General features: G+C 47.7%; 1 protein-coding gene across 1 annotated transcript in view; it reads right to left on the reverse strand.

Moving 5' to 3' along the window:
• The window catches only part of ARHGAP39 (Rho GTPase activating protein 39), a 422,273-nt gene that overhangs the window by 124,336 nt on the left and 275,814 nt on the right, over nucleotides 1-22,123 (reverse strand). The gene's annotated exons all lie outside the window — the stretch shown is intronic.

Below are 22,123 nucleotides of genomic sequence, written 5' to 3' on the forward strand. Positions count from 1 at the left end.
TTTCAAAAGTTTAAGAAAAGATTAACTCCTCCTGTTGAAACTGCAGCGGAACTGAGGCTGGAAGAACGTAACCACCCAGTCTGGGATTTGGTCAGGACACCAGGGTTGAGACCCCTGCACGTGCAGAAGAGTTCCATGGGATCTTCAGGGACCAGAAAGGGACAGGACCTTGGCTTAACATTGCATCAGAAAGATCTAACGCCGGCAGATTTGAAAACATGGCTCCTGTTAACATAAAATGACATGGGGAAAAAATAAAGGAACCATAATAAAACAATAGTAAGATGTTGGGCCTGGGACCAGCCTTTCCCTCCTGGGGTCAGAAGGAAAACAGAGGTTGATGTTAGACACTGGCTTTCGTAGGTGGGACAGGCAGTGCCACAATCCAGCATTGACCAAGGCAACTTAATGAAATGAGCTTCATTTGCCTGTTACAGGTCAGCCTAGGAAGAGTGAGAGCGTGTGTGGGTGCGTGCATGTATTTTGATGTATATAAAAGTTACATATTTAAAGTGGAGAACAGCCTCAGAGACCCACACATGAAGGTCTGGTGGCCGACTCTGACTCCTGTGGTACTGTGTACTCACCAATATACGCTGTTAGCATACACATGGCACACTTAACAACATGGAGATTCACCATGAGAGACCCACTCCTGTATGTGCCACGAGGCCTTTAAATACCCTGCCCACAATGCGCCCAGAGGCATACATCCACCAAGCCCACGCCACCCTAGCTTTTGTGCATCCAGGGGAATATGGCAGCCCACCCCCGCTGCCACATGTCTAGGCCTGACCTTATTACATAGATTAAAAGTGTCCACATTGCACTGGGGGATTCCAGGTTTATCATCTCTTGCGCTATGGCCATACACAACCTGTAGGGTCTGAGAGCAAGCTGGGTTCGTTTTGGTTCATGCATCATCCATGGTAATAAACACTTTATGAGCCAAAGGCTGCTCTGAGCTACACCTGCATAACCCCATTGTCTCCAAACTTTATTTACTACATGTGACCAATCCCATTGGCGTTCTGCAGGGATGGACGGTCCAATGCACAGTTGATTCCTATAGTTAGCAATTCTGCTGGTGGCGCATGAGCTGGGATAGACTCCGGTCTCCCTCTCAGAGCTGGGATGGCTCTGTGGAGCTCACAGGAGTAGTGAGCAGTGGACATGGATTTGTGTCCCTGAAGTGAGCTGATGGAGTTCTCAGTGCAGCAAGGGGAGTGGTCATTGCCTGGGAGGCTCTTTTTCCTTTCCTGAGGCTATTTGCACTCCATCCCCACCAACACGTCCTGCTCAGAGCAGAGTGGGGGCAGGAGCACAGCTTTGCTGGGACCACAACCCACTGACACAAACCTCACAAGGACAAGAAGCTCTTTGAAAATCACTGGGGCCAGCCCACAGGGTGCCAAACCCTGTGCCAGACTCTTGATCAACAGGCTGGGGTTGTTGCTCAAGTTGGGTGCAGAGGAGGAGGCACTGAGAGAGACAGCTTCATCTAATGCTGTGAGCACAGAGCAGGGAGGCAGGAACTCCTGTGTTCCAACCCAGGCTCTAATGCCAATTCCCTCTGGCTTTGGCCAAGTCCCTTCCTCTCTCTGAGCCACATTTTCCCCATCTGAAAAATGGGAATAATGATACTGACTTGTGAAGGTAACTCTTTGCAAAGGGCTTTAAATGGCATTGACAAATCAGAAGAAAGTCAGAGAACAAGGAAAGTGATCAAGGGGCTGGAGGGACTGATTCATGAGGAGAGATTAAAGAGCTAACTCCACAGTGGGGCTAAGCAACTGTAACACACAAGAGGGAGGGGTCATAGTGAGGAGTAATGGAAGCAAACAGAGAAAGGTTGAATATGAAGAAAGCTCTCCCAGCCTTGAGGTGGATCAGACTCCGGAATCATCTCCCAAGGCAAGGGCTGGGGGTTCCTTTGCTTTTAATTAAAACTGGAGAAAACCCCGAGCCTAGCCCAGGGGGGCGCACTCCCCGTGCGGGCAGCAGAATAGATGTGACGTGATGGGGAAAGGCCTCCTGCTCAGTGAAGGTGGACAAGGGTTGTGTGTCAAGTGAAGCAGGCATCAGCCACGTAGCAGCGTGAACAAGGAGGGGGAAGACGCTTGGGGCCCAGAATTTAACAGAAGCTGGGAGCATGGCAGAATCCAGGGAAGGCAATGATACACTGGTTGCCTGTAACACCTTCTGCCTGAGCGTCTCAAATCCTCAGTCCATTAACAAACTGAGCCTCACAGCTTCCTTGGACTAGAAAGTGAGGGACTGGGAAAGGCAGGGCCCTGCCCTGAGTCACAATCTGAGTCTGGGACAGAGCTGGGAACAGAACTCAGGAGTCCTGAAGCCTAGGCTTGTGCTTTAACCACAACACCATCCTTCCTCCAGGCTAGCACAGAGTTATTTTAGCTCACATGTGGCGCTATCCGTAATGCTAGAATCAGGGGAGAGAGGGAGGGTAAAGAGTGTGCCCATGATCAGAGCAGGGGCTCTAGCCAGGCCTATCTCCAAGCGGAAGGCTGATCCTAGACAAAGGCTCAAGCTTCTCCCATCCCACCAATTCCCTTTGCTCTAGGGCTACAATTTACCTGTTTCCTCCCCACCCCCAATCCCATCTCTCCCATAAACACAAGGCTGTAACTGCAGCATCTCACCTCCAACTGTGTCAGCAGAACACGCATCCTCTGTGGGACTGCGGTCAGGCCACTGTGTCCATCAGCCAGCAGGCTGGGCTCTGGGGCGGCCATGCAGCCACGGTCCCTCATGCCCTAGGATCAGATACCAGGCTGTGGGTGCAGATCTAGGCTGACAAAGAACTGTATATTGGCTCTCAGGGGCCGGCGCTTCTGTCCCCCACCATCCCAGTCACGGCCTACATGATGGCTCACAGCCGTAGCCCGATGGACAAGCTCTGCTCCCACGAAGGTATCATGGGATTAGCATACGTATGTCTTTGCCTGGGAGTCACTGGCAGTGCACCGTGATTACTAGGGCTACTGGTGTCTGGAGTTTATTCATTTAATTTTTTCAGGTTTATTTTTAGCAGATTTTGAGGGTTGCGCAGATGTCCAAAGACCAGGATTTAGGCGGGCTCTCCCTTTGTACACACCATCATGAGCAGTCTCTGTGGAACATTCCCCAGTGCACTTAAACCGAGTACTGCTTCACGCAGCACTGCCTCGAAGTGCACTAGGGAACCGTTCATGGTCACTAACAGGGTCTGCAGGGACATACTAATATGCAACACATTAGTGTGCTTTAGAAATCACACCCCCATAGTCTTACTGCTCGGCCTAGACAAGCCTGTAGATACAAATAACCATTTCTGGTGTTTTGCCACTGTTTGTTGGATAAATACCCATTTATTCCCCCCCCCTTTTTGGTATCAGGGTGTTTTATTGGTGTTTATCAATTAAAGCCAAACCTCAGATGCCCTAATGATAACCAGGCCCACAGACACAAGGCTCACTGGGAGAGCAGCACTGGGACTAGCCTAATGACTTGTCTAGTCAACTCCTGTGCTGGAAACCAGGCTTCAGGGGCGACAGCATAGCATTTGCACGGCAGGCCGCACACTGTTGCTGAAGCCATTGAGAGAGGCAGCTGGGTCTAATGGTCTCTGCACAGGACAGGCAACCCCTGGGTTCAGGCCTGGCTCCGCCACTAACTAACTGCATGGGCTCAGGCACCTGATTTTGCTTCTTTGCCTCAGCTTCCCTGTCTGCAAAGTATGACGTGACAGGGGTGCGTTGCTCTCCCTCCCTCATAGGCCCCATGCCAGGAGAAGGAGGTGTGTGATGGTGGTTGGGGACTCTCTCCTCAGGGGGACTGAGTCATCTATCTGCCGCCCTGACCGGGAAAACCGAGAAGTCTGCTGCTTGCCAGGGGCTAAGATTCGCGATGTGACGGAGAGACTGCCGAGACTCATCAAGCCCTCGGATCGCTAACCCTTCCTGCTTCTCCACGTGGGCACCAATGATACTGCCAAGAATGACCTTGAGCAGATCACTGCGGACTACGTGGCTCTGGGAAGAAGGATAAAGGAGTTTGAGGTGCAAGTGGTGTTCTCGTCCATCCTCCCCGTGGAAGGAAAAGGCCAGGGTAGAGACCGTCGAATCGTGGAAGTCAACGAATGGCTACGCAGGTGGTGTCGGAGAGAAGGCTTTGGATTCTTTGACCATGGGATGGTGTTCCATGAAGGAGGAGTGCTGGGCAGAGATGGGCTCCACCTAACAAAGAGAGGGAAGAGCATCTTCGCGAGCAGGCTGGCTAACCTAGTGAGGAGGGCTTTAAACTAGGTTCACCGGGGGAAGGAGACCAAAGCCCTGAGGTAAGTGGGGAAGTGGGATACTGGGAGAAAGCACGAGCAGGAGCGTGTGAGAGGGGAGGGCTCCTGCCTCATACTGAGAAAGAGGGGCGATCAGCGGGTTATCTCAAGTGCCTATACACAAATGCACAAAGCCTGGGAAACAAGCAGGGAGACCTGGAAGTCCTGGCAAAGTCAAGGAATTATGATGTGATTGGAATAACAGAGTCTTGGTGGGATAACTCACATGACTGGAGTACCGTCAGGGATGGATATAAGCTGTTCAGGAAGGACAGGCAGGGCAGAAAAGGTGGGGGAGTTGCACTGTATGTAAGGGAGCAGTATGACTGCTCAGAGCTCTGGTATGAAACTGCAGAAAAACCTGAGAGTCTCTGGATTAAGTTTAGAAGTGTGAGCACCAAGGGTGATGTCGTGGTGGGAGTCTGCTATAGACCACCGGACCAGGGGGATGAGGTGGACGAGGCTTTCTTCCGGCAACTCGCAGAAGTTACTAGATCGCACGCCCTGGTTCTCATGGGCGACTTTAATCATCCTGATATCTGCTGGGAGAGCACTACAGCGGTGCACAGACAATCCAGGAAGTTTTTGGAAAATGTAGGGGACAATTTCCTGTTGCAAGTGCTGGAGGAGCCAACTAGGGGGAGAGCTTTTCTTGACCTGCTGCTCACAAACTGGGAAGAATTAGTAGGGGAAACAAAAGTGGATGGGAATCTGGGAGGCAGTGACCATGAGTTGGTCGAGTTCAGGATCCTGACACAGGGAAGAAAGGTAAGCAGCAGAATACGGACCCTGGACTTCAGGAAAGCAGACTTCGACTCCCTCAGGGAACTGATGGGTAGGATCCCCTGGGGGAATAACATGAGGGGGAAAGGAGTCCAGGAGAGCTGGCTATATTTCAAAGAATCCCTATTGAGGTTACAGAGACAAACCATCCCGATGTGTCGAAAGAATAGTAAATATGGCAGGCGATCAGCTTGGCTTAACAGTGAAATCCTTGCAGATCTTAACCATAAAAAAGAAGCTTACAAGAAGTGGAAGATTGGACAAATGACCAGGGAAGAGTATAAAAATGCTGCTTGGGCATGTAGGAATGAAATCAGGAGGGCGAAATCGCACCTGGATCTGCAGCTAGCAAGAGATGTTAAGAGTAACAAGAAGGGTTTCTTCAGGTATGTTGGCAACAAGAAGAAAGCCAAGGAAAGTGTGGGCCCCTTACTGAATGAGGGAGGCAACCTAGTGACAGAGGATGTGGAAAAAGCTAATGTGCTCAATGCTTTTTTTGGCTCTGTCTTCACGAACAAGGTCAGCTCCCAGACTGCTGCGCTGGGCAACACAGCATGGGGAGTAGGTGGCCAGCCCTCTGTAGAGAAAGAAGTGGTTAGGGACTATTTAGAAAAGTTGGACAAACACAAGTCCATGGGGCCGGATGCGTTGCATCCGAGAGTGCTAAAGGAGTTGGCGGTTGTGATTGCAGAGCCATTGGCCATTATCTTTGAAAACTCATAGCGATCGGGGGAAGTCCCGGACGACTGGAAAAAGGCTAATGTAGTGCCTATCTTTAAAAAATGGAAGAAGGAGGATCCTGGGAACTACAGGCCAGTCAGCCTCACCTCAGTCCCCAGAAAAATCATGGAGCAGGTCCTCAAGGAATCAATCTTGAAGCACTTACACGAGAGGAAAGTGATCAGGAACAGTCAGCATGGATTCACCAAGGGAAGGTCATGCCTGACTAATCTAATCGCCTTCTATGATGAGATTACTGGTTCTGTGGATGAAGGGAAAGCAGTGGATGTATTGTTTCTTGACTTTAGCAAAGCTTTTGACACGGTCTCCCACAGTATTCTTGTCAGCAACTTAAAGAAGTATGGGCTGGACGAATGCACTATAAGGTGGATGTAAAGTTGGCTAGATTGTCGGGCTCAACGGGTAGTGATCAATGGCTCCATGTCTAGATGGCAGCCGGTATCAAGTGGAGTGCCCCAAGGGTCGGTCCTGGGGCCAGTTTTGTTCAATATCTTCATAAATGATCTGGAGGATGGTGTGGATTGCACTTTCAGCAAATTTGCGGATGATACTAAACTAGGAGGAGTGGTAGATACGGTGGCAGGTAGGGATAGGATACAGAAGGACCTAGACAAATTGGAGGATTGGGCCAAAAGAAATCTGATGAGGTTCAACAAGGGTAAGTGCAGGGTCCTGCACTTAGGATGGAAGAATCCAATGCACCGCTACAGACTAGGGACCGAAAGGCTAGGCAGCAGTTCTGCGGAAAAGGACCTAGGGGTGACAGTGGACAAGAAGCTGGATATGAGTCAACAGTGTGCCCTTGTTGCCAAGAAGGCCAATGGCATTTTGGGATGTATAAGTAGGGGCATTGCCAGCAGATCGAGGGACGTGATCGTTCCCCTCTATTCGACATTGGTGAGGCCTCATCTGGAGTACTGTGTCCAGTTTTGGGCCCCACACTACAAGAAGGATGTGGAAAAATTGGAGAGAGTCCAGCGAAGGGCAACAAAAATGATTAGGGGTCTGGAACACATGACTTATGAGGAGAGGCTGAGGGAACTGGGATTGTTTAGTCTACAGAAGAGAAGAATGAGGGGGGAATTTGATAGCTGCTTTCAACTACCTGAAAGGTGGTTCCAAAGAGGATGGATCTAGACTATTCTCAGTTGTAGAAGATGACAGGACAAGGAGTAATGGTCTTAAGTTGCAGTGGGGGAGGTTTAGGTTGGACATTAGGAAAAACTTTTTCACTAGGAGGATGGTGAAACACTGGAATGCGTTACCTAGGGAGGTGGTAGAATCTCCTTTCTTAGAAGTTTTTAAGGTCAGGCTTGACAAAGCCCTGGCTGGGATGATTTAATTGGGGATTGGTCCTGCTTTGAGCAGGGGGTTGAACTAGATGACCTCCTGAGGTCCCTTCCAACCCTGATATTCTATGATTCTATGAAGCATGGTCCAGGGCACTTCCTGGAGGAGGAGCAGACAGTAGGGGGTATACAAACATGCATGCTGGAGCTTGTCTCCTCTAGAGCCTGCCTTGAGAGCACAAACTAGTGGCCTCTTCACGGGCCGCTCCTGCCAGAGGAAGGTACTTGCACAGCACAGCCCTGCAGAGGAGGGGCGGGGTCCATGAGGCATGGAACACTGGGGAAGAACCTGCCACACACTACTGCCGTTTCAGCCAGGGAAGGCCAATGGGCAGCGCACGTAGAGGTCAAATGCAGCCGAGTACCACAATGCAGCCCCTAGCCGTGTCGTGGTTAATGAGGGACTGCAGCCTGCACAGACATGCAATGCTCCATCACGATTCAAGCGGCGTGTGTGACTGAGCTTTGGGTAGTGAACTGAGGCCTCATACATGCAGACAACAGGATCGTCAGTGGAGCCTGAACCTGGGACTTTCAACACCAAATCACAATATCCTACCCACTTAAACAGAAGGAGCAACTCCCCTAGTGGGCAGTAAGCAGTAGGCTGTCAGAGACTCTGGAGACAGCCACTAGAGGGAGACAGGATCACATGCACTAAACCAGCAGTATACTGTAGCAACTCAGAGTTACGGACACCTCGGGAATGGAGGGTGTCCATAACTGAAATGTTCATAAATTTGATCAAAGTGCAGTTCGGGCTCCAGATCCAGCAGCTGATGCTCCAGGCCAGGCTTCAGCAGCAGCTGAGCTCCCTACTCAGCCTCGGCATGAGTTTGCAAGCTTGTCCCCATCCTGATGGGGGAAGGGTGTGTGTGAAAACAGCGTGTTCCCCTCCCAGAGAAGGAGGAGGTAAAAACAGCGCATCCCCCTCTTGGCGAGGTGAGGAGGAAGGGGGGAAGGTGGGGCAGACCCCAGCACTGCTCCTGCTCTGCTGGCTGGCTGGCTGGCTCCGGCTGCCGTGGGCTGGAAGCCCCAGCATCTTGCGGTAAGTGGCTGCCCCGTGTGTGGGGGTGGGGACAAGCAGCCCAGATGTGCCTACTTTTAAGATGCAATATAAGCACAGGACAGTATTTGCACTTTTTTTTTTGGTCTCTGCTGCTGCCTGATTGGTTACTTCCAGTTTCATTTGGTGTCCAGTTGACCGGTCAGTCCGTAACTCTGGTGTTCGTATCTTTGAGGTTCTACTCTTGTTTGTCTGCAGCCACAGGCTGTCTCTCCACAGGCCCCAGCTTTGTTTTAAAGACCCATGTGATGTCACTCGCGTAGGTACGGTCCCATGGCTCCTGGCTAACATGCCAATCTAGCCTCTGCCATGAAATTTTGATTCCTCCTATTGAACCCCTTTAGTTCAAACATGAACACTGCCTATTAAATTCCCTGGTATTTGCCATGTTCTGCTCCTCATAGCATGCAGTTCAGTCTGCACTTTTTAGCTGTGGGGTAGCTAGTTTCTGGAGAACACCCTGTAGCTTAAAAGTATGAAGAAGCCAGTTAGTCATATGTCTCCTATTAATATCAGTCACATTCAGGGCCAGCCCTAGACCAAATGGCGCCCCCCCTCCATTTATTAAGCATTTGAATACCTTATTTTTTATTGCATTTGTCGCCCATTTCACAACTTTGATGCACAATTTGCATGCATGACTTATTCCTGTCACATAAGAAGATAAATGTACATGCTAAAATCAGTAAATCTGTATTTATTCATGCCATATATAAGCAAATACAAAATTTGTTTCCTCTAAGCTTATAGAAACTTTTTAATTTTAAGAATAACTGAAATGTATTATCAATAAAACAAGGTTCACAATATTGTAGCTGGGCTCTCACTTCACTTTGTTCTTATATCTCACTGACTGACAGGTAACGTCCTGCTCCTTATATCCCCAAGAGGGCCTGGCTGACAGCATTCTAGAAGGTTCAAGTTAAATGTAGCGCTCAGAAAATCTGGAAGGTTCCACAAGATTCTAGAAAGGTCCAGGAGGCTAGTGAAAAATGAAGCCACATTCACAATACCTGAAACATTTACTTCAAACATTCTATTTTCCCTTTTGTCACTAACAACAAAAACAGTGCCCTGAGTCCGGCGCCCCCAAGCCCAGCACCCAGGAGGCTGCCTGGGTTGTCTGCCCCTAAATCCAGCCCTGATCACATTGTCAAATAAGGAGCAGCTGGATTGGATCAGGGCATCTAGTTCAGTGTGCTGCCTTCAGAGCAGTGGCTTATACCAAGTTCTTCAAAACAGGGTGAGTTTCCTCCTCCCTCCCCCATAGGGCACCTGGCCAACTGTATAGTACAGGCCCATGATGGAGGTATTTCTTCCTGTCCCCAGCTGACCTTTAGCTCATGCCTTGAAGCCATGAGATTTGATGGAACTTGTGATATTTTATTCTCACATTTGTAATTACAGCTGCTGTTCTTATTAATATACAGCCCTCTAGGGTAGGGGTGGGCAAACTTTTTGGTCCGAGGGCCACATCTGGGTGGGGAAAGTGCATGCAGGGCCATGAATGTAGGGCTGGGGCAGGGGGTTGGGGTGCGGGAGGGAGTGCAGGGTGTGGGAGGGGGTGCGGTGTGCTGGAAGGGGCTCAGGGCAAGGGGTTGGGGCGGAGGAGGGGTGCAGCATGTATGAGGGGGCTCAGGGAAGAGGGTTGGGGTGCAGGAGGGGTGTGGGGTGCAGCAGGGGGTTGGGGGGCAGGATGCAGGAGGGGTTCGGGGTGTGGGCTCTGGCCCGGCACTGCTTACCTGGAGCGGCTCTGGGGTGGAGCAGCTCCGTGCGCTGCCCTCTCCTGTGGGTACCTCCTCCGAAGCTCCCATTAGCCGCAGTTCCCTATTCCCGGCCAATGGGAGCTGCAGGGGGTGGTGCCTGCAGGCGAGGGCAGTGCATGAAGCCCTCTGTCTCCCCCAACCAAGCTCCCTCAGAAACATGGTGCCGGCCGCTTCTGGGAGCGGCACGGGGCCCGCAGCACCGCAGGGGTTGCAGTCCTGCAGGCCGGATCCAAAGCCCTGACGGGCTATATGCGGCCCATGGGCCCTAGTTTGCCCACCCCTGCTCGAAGGTGATGTCTGTACTGCAGCTGGAGATGTAATTCCCAGCTCTGGGAGACATACACACACCAACGCTGCTCAACCTAGTGTGCTAAAAATACCAGTGTGGCCGCGGTGGCTGGGTCTAGCCCGAGGTAAAAGAGGAGCAGGCAAAAGTACGACCCATCAGAGATCCTAGGGTGGCCAGCCTGAGTTGTTGACTATGCAGCCACAGACACACTGCTATTTTTAGTGTGTTAAGTCTCCCTGGGCCGGGAACTACTAGCTGCTGTGTAGATGCACCCTATAAAATAATCTCTAGCTCACATACAATCTCCTCCAACAAAGCAGGGGCCCAGCTTGGGAAGCATTTTCTCTTAATTAAATGTTGCAAACTGTACTCAGGTAGCATGAGGATATATTTCTAAGGTGTCCAAGTATACCTATTACCTAATGGTAATCAAATCCCATGCTCGGGGATGAGGATGCTTCCCACCCCCAAATGTACAGTACTGAGTACTGCTCCCTGCAGCAGCTGGGATACCGGCCTAACTGGACTCACCCACCCTGACAATGGCTATGTGTGTACCTGAACTTTTGCCTGCTCCTCTTTTGCCTCTGCTTCAATCCCAGTGCAGCGTTTTGAGACCGTTTGCATCCACCTCAAGTTGCAATAACTGCACTTTACAAATCACAGAGCGGCCTCTGAATCCTCTGCCCTCGGAGCAGGATGAACTGCAGCTCTGTATATTACGAAGCACAGAACTACCTTAGCTCTGATCCCTGGGAGGAAGTATGGAGCCATGAGGATCACCCCATTTTCCCCCTTCTGATCATCTCCCAACCCCACTGGATGTCTGTTTATGACACCGTAACAAATGGCTTAATGAGCCAATGGTGAAGGTTAAAACTCCCCAGGCCTCTTTGCTCAAAACCAGTAACAATCACAGTGAGTCAGCGGATGCTTGCAAACCAGGTCTCAGATTTATCAGCTGTGCTCAGTGTGATACCCATTTATTGCTTTCTAACTCCAGGAATGTTCTTGTTTAATTAATGTCTGCAATCACAATGGCAAAGAACATTTCAAGGGAAAGAGCGATTAAATGCTCCCTAGGCTTAGGTATAAAATCTCCCCACTATATTTTCCACTGTATGCATCCAATGAAGTGAGCTGTAGCTCACGAAAGCTTATGCTCTAATAAATTTGTTAGTCTCTAAGGTGCGTATCTTTTTACGGATACAGACTAACATGGCTGCTACTCTAAAATTTGGGGATAGTTACAGACATCACATATTGCCAGAATAGCCCCTCTGATCCAAGCCAGGTTTCAGAGTAGCAGCAGTGTTAGTCTGTATCCGCAAAAAGAAAAGGAAAGGAGGATTTGTGACAAATTTATTTGATCATAAGTTTTCGTGAGCCACAGCTCACTTCATCGGACGCATGTAGTGGAAAATACAGTGGGGAGATTTTATATACACAGAGAACATGAAACAATGGGTGTTACCATACACACTGTAACAAGAGTGATCAGGTAAGGTGAGCTATTACCAGCAGGAGAGAGAGGGGGTGGGGGAGGAGGAAACCTTTTGCAGTGATAATCAAGGTGGGCCATTTCCAGCAGTTGACAAGAACGTGTGAGGAACAGTGTGTGTGTGTGGGGGGGGGGAATAAACATGGGGAAATAGTTTTACTTTGTGTAATGACACATCCACTCCCAGGCTTTATTCAGGCCTAAGTTAATTGTATCCAGTTTGCAAATTAATTCCAATTCAGCAGTCTCTGGTTGGAGTCTGTTTTTGAAGTTCTTTTGTTGAAGAATTGCCACTTTTAGGTCTGTAATCGAGTGACCAAAGAGATTGAAGTGTTCTCTGACTGGTTTTTGAATGTTATAATTCTTGACGTCTGATTTGTGTCCATTTATTCTTTTACGTAGAGACTGTCCAGTTTGACCAATGTATATGGCAGAGGGGCATTGCTGGCACATGATGGCATCTATCACATTGGTAGATGTGCAAGTGAACGAGCCTCTGATAGTGTGGCTGATGTGATTAGGCCCTATGATGGTGTCCCCTGAATAGATATGTGGACAGAGTTGGCAACGGGCTTTGTTGCAAGGATAGGTTCCTGGGTTAGTGTTTTTGTTGTGTGGTGTGTGGTTGCTGGTGAATATTTGCTTCAGGTTGGGGGGCTGTCTGTAAGCAAGGACTGGCCTGTCTCCCTAGATCTGTGAGAGTGATGGGTCATCCTTCAGGATAGGTTGTAGATTCTTGATAATGCGTTGGAGAGGTTTTAGTTGGGGGCTGAAGGTGACGGCTAGTGGCGTTCTGTTATTTTCTTTGTTGGGCCTGTCCTGTAGTAGGTGACTTCTGGGTACTCTTCTGGCTCTGTCAATCTGTTTTTTCAGTTCAGCAGGTGGGTATTGTAGTTGTAAGAAGGCTTGACAGAGATCTTGTCAGTGTTTGTCTCTGTCTAAGGGGTTGGAGCAAATGCGGTTGTATCGTAGAGCTTGGCTGTAGACAATGGATCGTGTGGTGTGGTCTGAATGAAAGCTGGAGGCATGTAGGTAAGCATAGTGATCAGTAGGTTTCCGGTATAGGGTGGTGTTTATGTGACCATTGCTTATTAGCACCATAGTGTCCAGGAAGTGGATCTCTTGTGTGGACTGGTCCAGGCTGAGGTTGATGGTGGGATGGAAATTGTTGAAATCGTGGTGAAATTCCTCAAGGGCTTCTTTTCCATGGGTCCAGATGATGAATATGTCATCAATGTAGCGCAAGTAGAGTAGGGGCATTAGGGGATGAGAGCTGAGGAAGCGTTGTTCTACGGCAGCCATAAAAATATTGGCATACTGTGGGGCCACACGGCTACCCATAGCAGTGCTGCTGATTTGAAGGTATACATTGTCCCCAAATGTGAAATAGTTATGGGTGAGGACAAAGTCACAAAGTTCAGCCACCAGGTTTGCTGTGACATTATCGGGGATACTGTTCCTGACGGCTTGTAGTCCATCTTTGTGTGGAATGTTGGTGTAGAGGGCTTCTACATCCATAGTGGCCAGGATGCTGTTTTCAGGAAGATCATAGAGGGATTGTAGTTTCCTCAGGAAGTCAGTGGTGTCTCGAAGATAGCTGGGAGTGCTGGTAGCGTAAGGCCTGAGGAGGGAGTCTACATAGCCAGACAGTCCTGCTGTCAGGGTGCCAACACCTGAGATGATGGGGCGTCCAGGATTTCCAGGTTTATGGATCTTGGGTAGCAGATAGAATATCCCAGGTCGGGGCTCCAGGGGTGTGTCTGTGCGGATTTGTTCTTGTGCTTTTTCAGGGAGTTTCTTGAACAAATGCTGTAGTTTCTTTTGGTAACCCTCAGTGGGATCAGAGGGTAATGGCTTGTAGAAAGTGGTGTTGGAGAGCTACCTAGCAGCTTCTTGTTCATATTCCGACCTATTCATGATGACGACAGCACCTCCTTTGTCAGCTTCTTTGATTATGATGTCAGAATTGTTTCTGAGGCTGTGGATGTCACTGTGTTCTGCACAGCTGAGGTTATGGGGCAAGTGATGCTGCTTTTCCACAATTTCAGCCCGTGCACATCAGTGGAAGCACTTATGTAGAAGTCCAGTCTGTTGTTTCAACCTTCAGGAGGACCTTCTATCTGCTACCCAAGATCCATAAACCTGGAAATCCTGGACGTCCCATCATCTCAGGCATTGGCACCGTGACGGCTCGTTTATTTGCGCATCTACCAATGTAATATATGCCATCATGTGCCAGCAATGCCCCTCTGCCCCGTTCATTGGCGAAACTGGACAGTCTCTACGTAAAAGAATAAATGGACACAAATCAGACGTCAAGAATTATAACATTCAAAAACCAGTCAGAGAACACTTCAATCTCTTTGGTCACTCGATTACATTTCTCCCCCATTGTTCCTCACACTTTCTTGTCAACTGCTGGAAATGGCCCACCTTGATTATCACTACAAAAGGTCCCCCCCCCCTCCTGCTGGTAATAGCTCACCTTACCTGATCACTCTTGTTACAGTAAAAAGAAAAGGAGTACTTGTGGCATCTTGGAGACTAACAAATTTATTTGAGCATAAGCTTTCATGAGCTACATCTCACTTCATCGGATGCATAATCATCTGATCATCCCTACTGTATTTTCCACTGCATGCATCCGATGAAGTGAGCTGTAGCTCACAAAAGCTTATGCTCAAAGAAATTTGTTAGTCTCTAAGGTGCCACAAGTCCTCCTTTTCTTTTTGTTGATCCAAGCCAGTCTCTCTTGTATTGCACAGAGGCGGCAGGACAGGAAGCAAGGGAGAGGAGAGTCTTTATCTGTTGGCACTAGTGATTCAGCACCCCGAATCCTATGTTTTGCACCAGAATAGCATCTCCGTGCCAAAGAGGTGCCTGTAAATTGGAGGGAGGTCAGAAGAGAGAAACTAGAACAACAGGCCCAAGAGACTGCTTTATGAGAATGCGTTATTCATAGTACAGTACTTGGTGTGTCTATAGCACATTCCAGCAAAGGATCTCAAAATGCTCCGCAAAAACTTAATCTGTTGGCTCCCCTGTGACCTAGGTCCATATAATTACCCTCATTTTATAGGTGAGAAAACAGAAAGATTTTAAAGCCGGAAGGGACGGTATTAAGATCATATAGTCTGACCTCCTGCATAACACAGGTCAGAGAACCTCGCCCAGTAATGTCTATCTCAAGCCTGTAACTCTGATAGCCCAACTTTTAGAAAGACATCTGGTCTTGATTTAAAGACTTCAAGTTACAGAGAATCCATCACATCCCTAAGTAAGTTCTTCCAATGGTTAATCAACTTCACTGTTAAAAATGTGTGCTTTATTTCTAACCTACATCTGTCTAGCTTCAGCTTCCAACCATTGGATCTCATTAAGCTTTTTCTGCTAGATTAAAGAGCCATCTACTACCAGAAATCTCTTCTCCATGTAGGTATTCTTAGACCATGATCAAGTCATCTCTTACCCTTTTCTCTTCGAAAAACTAACTAAATAGACTGAGCTTCTTTAGTCTCTCACTATAAGGCAGGTTTTCCAGATCTCAAATCTTTCTTGTAGTGTGGACTGCAGAATTGGACACATTATTCCAGTAATGGTCTCACTAATGCCATATATATAGAGGTAATACCACCTCCTTATTCCTATTCAATATTCCCCTGCTTCTAAATCTAAGGGGATGTAGAACACAGTGACATCCACAGCCTCAGAAACAACTCTGACATCATAATCAAAGAGGCTGACAAAGGAGGTGCTGTCGTCATCATGAATAGGTCGGAATTTGCCCTCTTAGCCACAGCCTCACATTGGGATCTCATGTTCAACTGATTATCTACCTTTTCTCCTAAATCCTTTTCAGTGTCATATCACTCCAGGATACTGTCTCCCCTCCTATAAGTAAACTCACTAAACATCAATTTTATGGTACACACACATGAAAAAAATTTCCATTGATAATAATTGAAATTTACAGATATGCAACATGAGAAAAATACTGCTTAAGAACGTAGAGTTTTATTTAACGATATTTACTTCATATATTTTGATGTGATTTTGACAATTAGTGTTTTTAATGGTTATAAAGCTTTTAAGTTTTTGAATCTTAAAATCTACCATCATTAAATAATTATTGTCTGACTCTTTGCATAATTTCCCACAAGTGTGAAAATTTAAATCAATTAAAAATGGGGAAAATGCTTAAAAATAAACACTGATATTATCTGCTGAAATGATAAATAAAAATAAAATTCTGCACAACCCATTTATAAGTATGACCTACCCTTTTTTCCTACACATGTCCTTACATTTGGTTGTGATAAAATTCATGTTCAAATGAGCTCACCTTGCCAAATGATCCAGCTCACTCTGTACAACTGACCTGTCCCCGTCATTATTTTCCACTTCACACATTTGTGTGACACCTGCAAGCTTTACCAGTAAAGATTTTATACTCTCTTTCAGGTCATTGATGAAGATATTGCATAGTTGTGGCTCAAGAACAGATCTGCGGGGGACCCCACTAGAAACACCCCCATAGGATGATGATTTCTCATTACAATCACTTGTTGAGATCTCTGTTAGCCAGTTCCCAATCCATTTAATATGGACTACACTGATTTTATATAATGCTACTTTTCATAAAATCAGAACGTCACATGGGACTAACTCAAATGCCTTACAGAAGGCTAACATCAACTCAGCTACCTTCATCAATCAGACTGGTACTCGCATCAAAAGTGTCAAGTTTGTTTGACATGATCTATTTTCTGTAAAATCATATTGGATGGCTTTAATTGTGCTACCATTCCTTAATTCCTTACTGACTGTGCCTTGTGTCAGCCTTTTCAAGATTTTGCCAGGGATCAGTATTAGCTTTTCCAGTCCTCTCAAACCTCTCCAGTGTTCTAAAATTTGTTAAAAATCAACGTTAGTGGTTCAGAGCGCTCCTCGGCTAAATCTTTTAATAACCTTGGTCCTGCTGATTTAAAAATGTTTAATAGCTGCTGTTTTATATCCTCCCTAATTATTTAAAGAATAGAAAATATTTCCTTATCAATATAAGATATGAGTACATCAGTCTGCTTCCTTTCAGATACAGAAATATTTATTGACTATTTTTCTGCCTTTTCAGCATCTTGACTCATAATTTTACTATCATTATCTAATAGTGGAGCTGTGCTAATGTAAGGTATTTGTTTGTTCCTGATATAATAAAGAATTCCCTCTTATTGTCCTTAACCTTGTTAGCTACAGATTGTTCACTGATACCTTTAGCTTGTCTTATCAGTTGTCTGCATTTCGTAACTGCCAATTTGTTTTCATTGCAATCAACTTCTCCATTTTTCCATTTTTTTTTAAAAAAATTACTTGCTACTTTCATGACCCCTCTTAACCAGGATGTTTGGGGGTAGGGTTTCTAACCAAAGAAACTTTAAGTGATTGCAGAATTGTGGGTTTTGGGGTGCCTAGTAAAGCATTCTTAAACAACACTCCACTGTCCTTCACATTTTTATGTTTGTATTTATCTCCCATTCAATTTTGCTCATGATCGTTTTTAGCTTTGAGAAACTGGCCCTTTTGAAGTACCTGTTATATATATTACTGGTTAGGACTATACTGCATTTGCATATAAAGTTAGGCACAGAGCCAGGAATAGAATATGGGTCTCTTCATGCCTAATCCCATGTTCTGATCCCGCCTTTTGTACCGTGAGTTTGGCTATAGGGTGGCTAAGGGAGACAGGGGGATGGGATGACTATCAACAACTACCTTCATCTGCAGTCTGTTTACAGCCCAGGGGCCAGGTCCTGGAGAGCTCGGGTCAGTGGGAGCTCTGCAGCTGCTGGGCTTGCAGGATTGGGGCATGGTGATGGGGTGTATAAACACTATACAGCAACAGCCACAGAGGAGTTAATGAACAGAACAGCTTCCACCACCTGAGGCTAATTATTTGCCTAGCAGCAGCTGGGAGAAAAGGCTGCAACTCAGGCAGAAGGAGGCACGGTGAGAGAGGTTGGGAAGGAGCTGAAACTGTTTAGAGGGTGGGGTGAGATTCTTGGGAAACAGCTGAGAGGGACAGGACTTTCTAAGGTCCAGGTTATCAGGCCCTTGGGAAAATTACAATCAGGGATTGAAGAGTAGCCATCATAGGACAGATGACCAGAGTTGGTCTTTAAGGGCCACCATACCTTAAATGGTCTCTTTGGTAGACTCATAGATTCCAAAGCCAGAAGGAACCATTGTGATCATCTAGCCTGAACTCCTGTTTAACACAGGCCAGAGACCTGCCCCCAAATCATTCCTAGAGCATAGCTGTTAGAATTTGGATTTTAAAATTGCCAGTGATGGAGAAGCCACCAAGACCCTTGGTAAATGGATCCAATGGCCAATTACCTTCACTGTTAAAAAATTATGACTTATTTCTAGTCTGAATTTGTCTAGCTTTAACTTCCAGCCATTGGAATGTGTTAGATCCTTCTCTGCTAGATTGAAGAAGCCACTATCAAATATTTGTTCCCCACGTAGGTTCTTATAGACTGTGATCAAATCACCCCTTAACCTTCTTTTTGCTAAACTAATAGATTGAGCTCCTTACATCTATCACTATAAGGCAGGTTTTCTAATCCTTTAATCATTCTCGTGGCTCTTCTCTTAAACTCTCTCCAATTTTTTCAGCATCTTTCTTGGTTTGTGGGCACAGGATTCCAGCAGCAGTCACAGAAGTGCCAAATTCAGAGGTAAAATAACTTCTCTGCTCCTACTTGAGATTCCCTGTTTATGCATCCAAGGATCCCATTAGCCCTTTTGGTTGCAATGTTGCACTGGCAGTTCATGTTCAGCAGATTATCCACCATCACTCCCAAATCTCTTTCAGAGTCACTGCTTCCCAGAACAGAGTCCACCATGCTGTAAGTATGGCCTCCATTCTTTGTTCGCAGAGGTATACATTTACATTTAGCCATAGTAAAATGCTCCCCAAGCAATCCAGATCACTAATACAGTGACCCGTCCTCTTCATTATCTACCACTCCCCCAAATTCTTATGTCATCTGTAAACTTGATCAGGTTTTGTTTTCTTTCAGGTCACTGATAAAAACTGTAAACAGTATAGGGCCAAGAACCACTCCATTAGAAACACACCTGCTTGATGATGATTCCCCCTTTACAATTTCATTTTGAGACCTAACAGTTAGCCATCTTTTAATCCATGTAATGTGCCCCACTTTCATTTTATATCATTCTAGTTTTTTAATCAAAATGTTGTGTGGTACCAAGCCAAATGCCTTGCAGAAGCCTAGAGTTAGAGGTGGAGGAAGACAAGCCCCCTCACAGGGGGCCAGTATAATATACAAGTCATTGCTTATCAGCTTGTCTTCCCTTCAGTCATACTGATAGGGGCTCATAATGTCACATCAGCAGCAAGACAGTTGGTCTCTAGCATGACACTGTGATTTATCTAGTGCCTTTGGTATGAAGCATGGGAGTCCGGGGGTAGAAGGGCACAGCAATAAAAATCAACACACAACCACCAGTTGGGGGTCCCTGACCCAGAACTGCAGAGTGAGCCTCAGGAAAAGGAAGAGAGAGACATCAAATCATCATCATCAGCATTAAGGGGAGAGAGCAGGTGAGGGTTTGAAACAGGATTTAAAACAACAAGGGGAGTCAGAGGAACCAAGAGACAACAGCATGGCCCCCATGTCAAATCTACAGTTCAGCCTGAAACTGCCCCCAGAGACGGCAGGTCCCAGCATGTACTGATCCATCTTGGATCAAAATGGAGCACTGGATATTGGGACCTTTAGTATCCACAAGCCACAACTCTGCATTAAAGAAAAGGGTGGCCGTGATGTTCCCTGGTGCAGCCATTGGGCCCACGGCAAATGCCCACATGGCTCTCGCTGGGGCAAAGCTTGGGAGGGCTGTGGATTCAGAGAATGCACACGCACACACACACAGTTCTGGATGATTCAGTGAGTGGAAGCCAGCAGGTTGCTGGCTGGATGATTTAATGGGCACAGTACTGATCAGAGAGGTACAGTAACAAATCTGCTACTTCCCAAAGAGTCAGCGTCATTGCAGCTCTCGGGGGACAGGGGAGAGGGGCTGCACTCTCTTATTCTGGAGTTTGCACAGTGGCTGCTGTTCTCCCTGTCCGTGCCCACAGAGCACCTGTCATACACACAGTCACCCACTCAGAAAGCCAGACCACCACAACCAGCAGCCGCAAGGCCAGGGAACATGATCTCACCCTACCCTCCATGGGCTCATCTGGGTAAGGAATTGAATCCACCGAGAACAAGAAGCCCTCTGTGTCCAGCCCAGCGCTCCACTGCCTGCCACCCACATGTGAACTCCAGGAAAACAGGCAGCAGAGGAGCCGGCAAACAAGGGAAGGGGCTTGTCTCTGCAGAAAGAGAGGCTACAATGCCGCAGTGATGGTCTCTGCCCACGGCAAGCTGCTCTGCCCTCAGACGCTCCACACTCCGGCTGTTTGGCAGCTGGCTCAAGGAGGCCGAGCTAGCAGCACTAGTCATGCTGTTTGAACGTGGACCCTGATCACTAGCACCCTCACCAAAAAGTAATGCTGGCGGCTATTCCACACTGGGTGCCCAGTGCTCTGGACACGTTCCACCGGGACAGCCCATTGCACAGCATTCTACAAGGATCTCTCGATTCTACTTACGTCCCTATCCTGCTCTCACCATGGCAGCGTCTGAGCACCTGCTCTCTCTGCTCCCCACATGACTCCCACTCACAGGGAAGCGGAGGGAGGACACCTGCTCTTAGGTGCTGGCTGGTCCAATCCTGGGAAGCAGAATAGGGTTATTCTTTCCAAGGCTTTGAGACATGAGTTTTACTTCTTTGGGACGATGATCCCAGAACCAATGAGTTTCATGGTTAGGAAGTTTTCCCAAAACATTATCTCCCACTTCCCCCTTCTAATCTTTATCCCATTATCCCTCATTGCTCCCCACATCCCTGACTCCCACATACAAGCCCCTCCCTGGTGCTTATGCCTCACTAGCATTTGGAGCCCGTTCTGGTCCCCTCCCTTAGTCATCACTCCGCCAAGCTCCACATTGTTTGCTCTTTAAACTTTGCCAATATCTTTCCAACAATGAGATGCCCAGAATGAAACCCAGCATTCCTGGTTCAGGCTCCCACAGCCAGGTACAGTGGGGTTAGCCCCTCCCTGCTCCAGGACTTGAGGCCTTTGCATGTACCATCACAAAATTACATAGGCCTTTTTTCCATTATATCACTTTGCAGGCTGGCGGTTCACAGGCAAAGGCACTGTGGGAGATGGCAGAAGACAGCCACTTGGAAGCCTGTTGGAGCTCTAATGGTGTTCCAAGCTGCCATGGGTGCATGGGTACCTATCTGGCTCTGTTGGACGGCTACTATACATCATCGAAAACAGGCATCTGCACTAAACGGTGCTGCTTCAGAACTGATGATGAAACCAGTGATAAAGTGCAAGCTGCTACATGCATGCCAGCCCAAAGAGGCAGAGCTGGAAAGCAATCCCCCGCCCACTATACAAACACAAGATACAGGGATCACACAGAGGGTGCCCAAGCTTTGCCTAAACGAGGCCTATTCTGGCAATTTGCCTGGGGCCCGAGGGCCACAATTAACCTGTATAAAACTGGAGCAGGTGGCAGCTACTCATCTTCAAGGCCTTGCAAACCACTGCCCAGTATCTAGCTTCAAAACCACAGTCTCCAACACCACCTGGTAGCTGCCATTATCCTGGGTCCCTTTCAACCCACCACAGGGACAGACAGCACTTGTGGCTCTAAGAGATGGCCTCCTTGTGCCCAAAGAGAGGACAAGTCCATCCACACTCACCTTGCTGGACCCCTCTGCTGCACCTAATACCACTGATCACCAGATACCCCTGTCTGGCCCTCGAGAGGTTGCCGGGGTGACCAGAAATACCCCGAAGTGGCTCAGGCCCATCCTCTCCAACCAAACCCAAGAGGTTGTTATGGAGAATTGCTTCTCCACCTCCAAAACCCAATAACCCCCACATTATTCAGCATCTCTAGGCAGCCAACAAGGGCTGAATGGCCAGGAAGACACAGACAACACCCAGCTCTGCTGCTCTCCTACATCGAATGTAGCCAGCACCATCGCCCAGCTTGTGTGTCCAACTCAGAGCATCACCGTGGGCACAGAGCAGTCGGACCCAGGCAAGACCAACTGATACTGGTAAGAAGAGAGAAGCACTTTCAAGAACTTGCCTTCCCTGTAACCTCTCTGCTATCCAGGGCCTATTCCTGCAT

Source organism: Lepidochelys olivacea (genome assembly GCF_965140295.1).
Source record: "Lepidochelys olivacea isolate rLepOli2 genome assembly, chromosome: 2".
NCBI classification, from domain to species: Eukaryota; Metazoa; Chordata; order Testudines; family Cheloniidae; genus Lepidochelys; species Lepidochelys olivacea.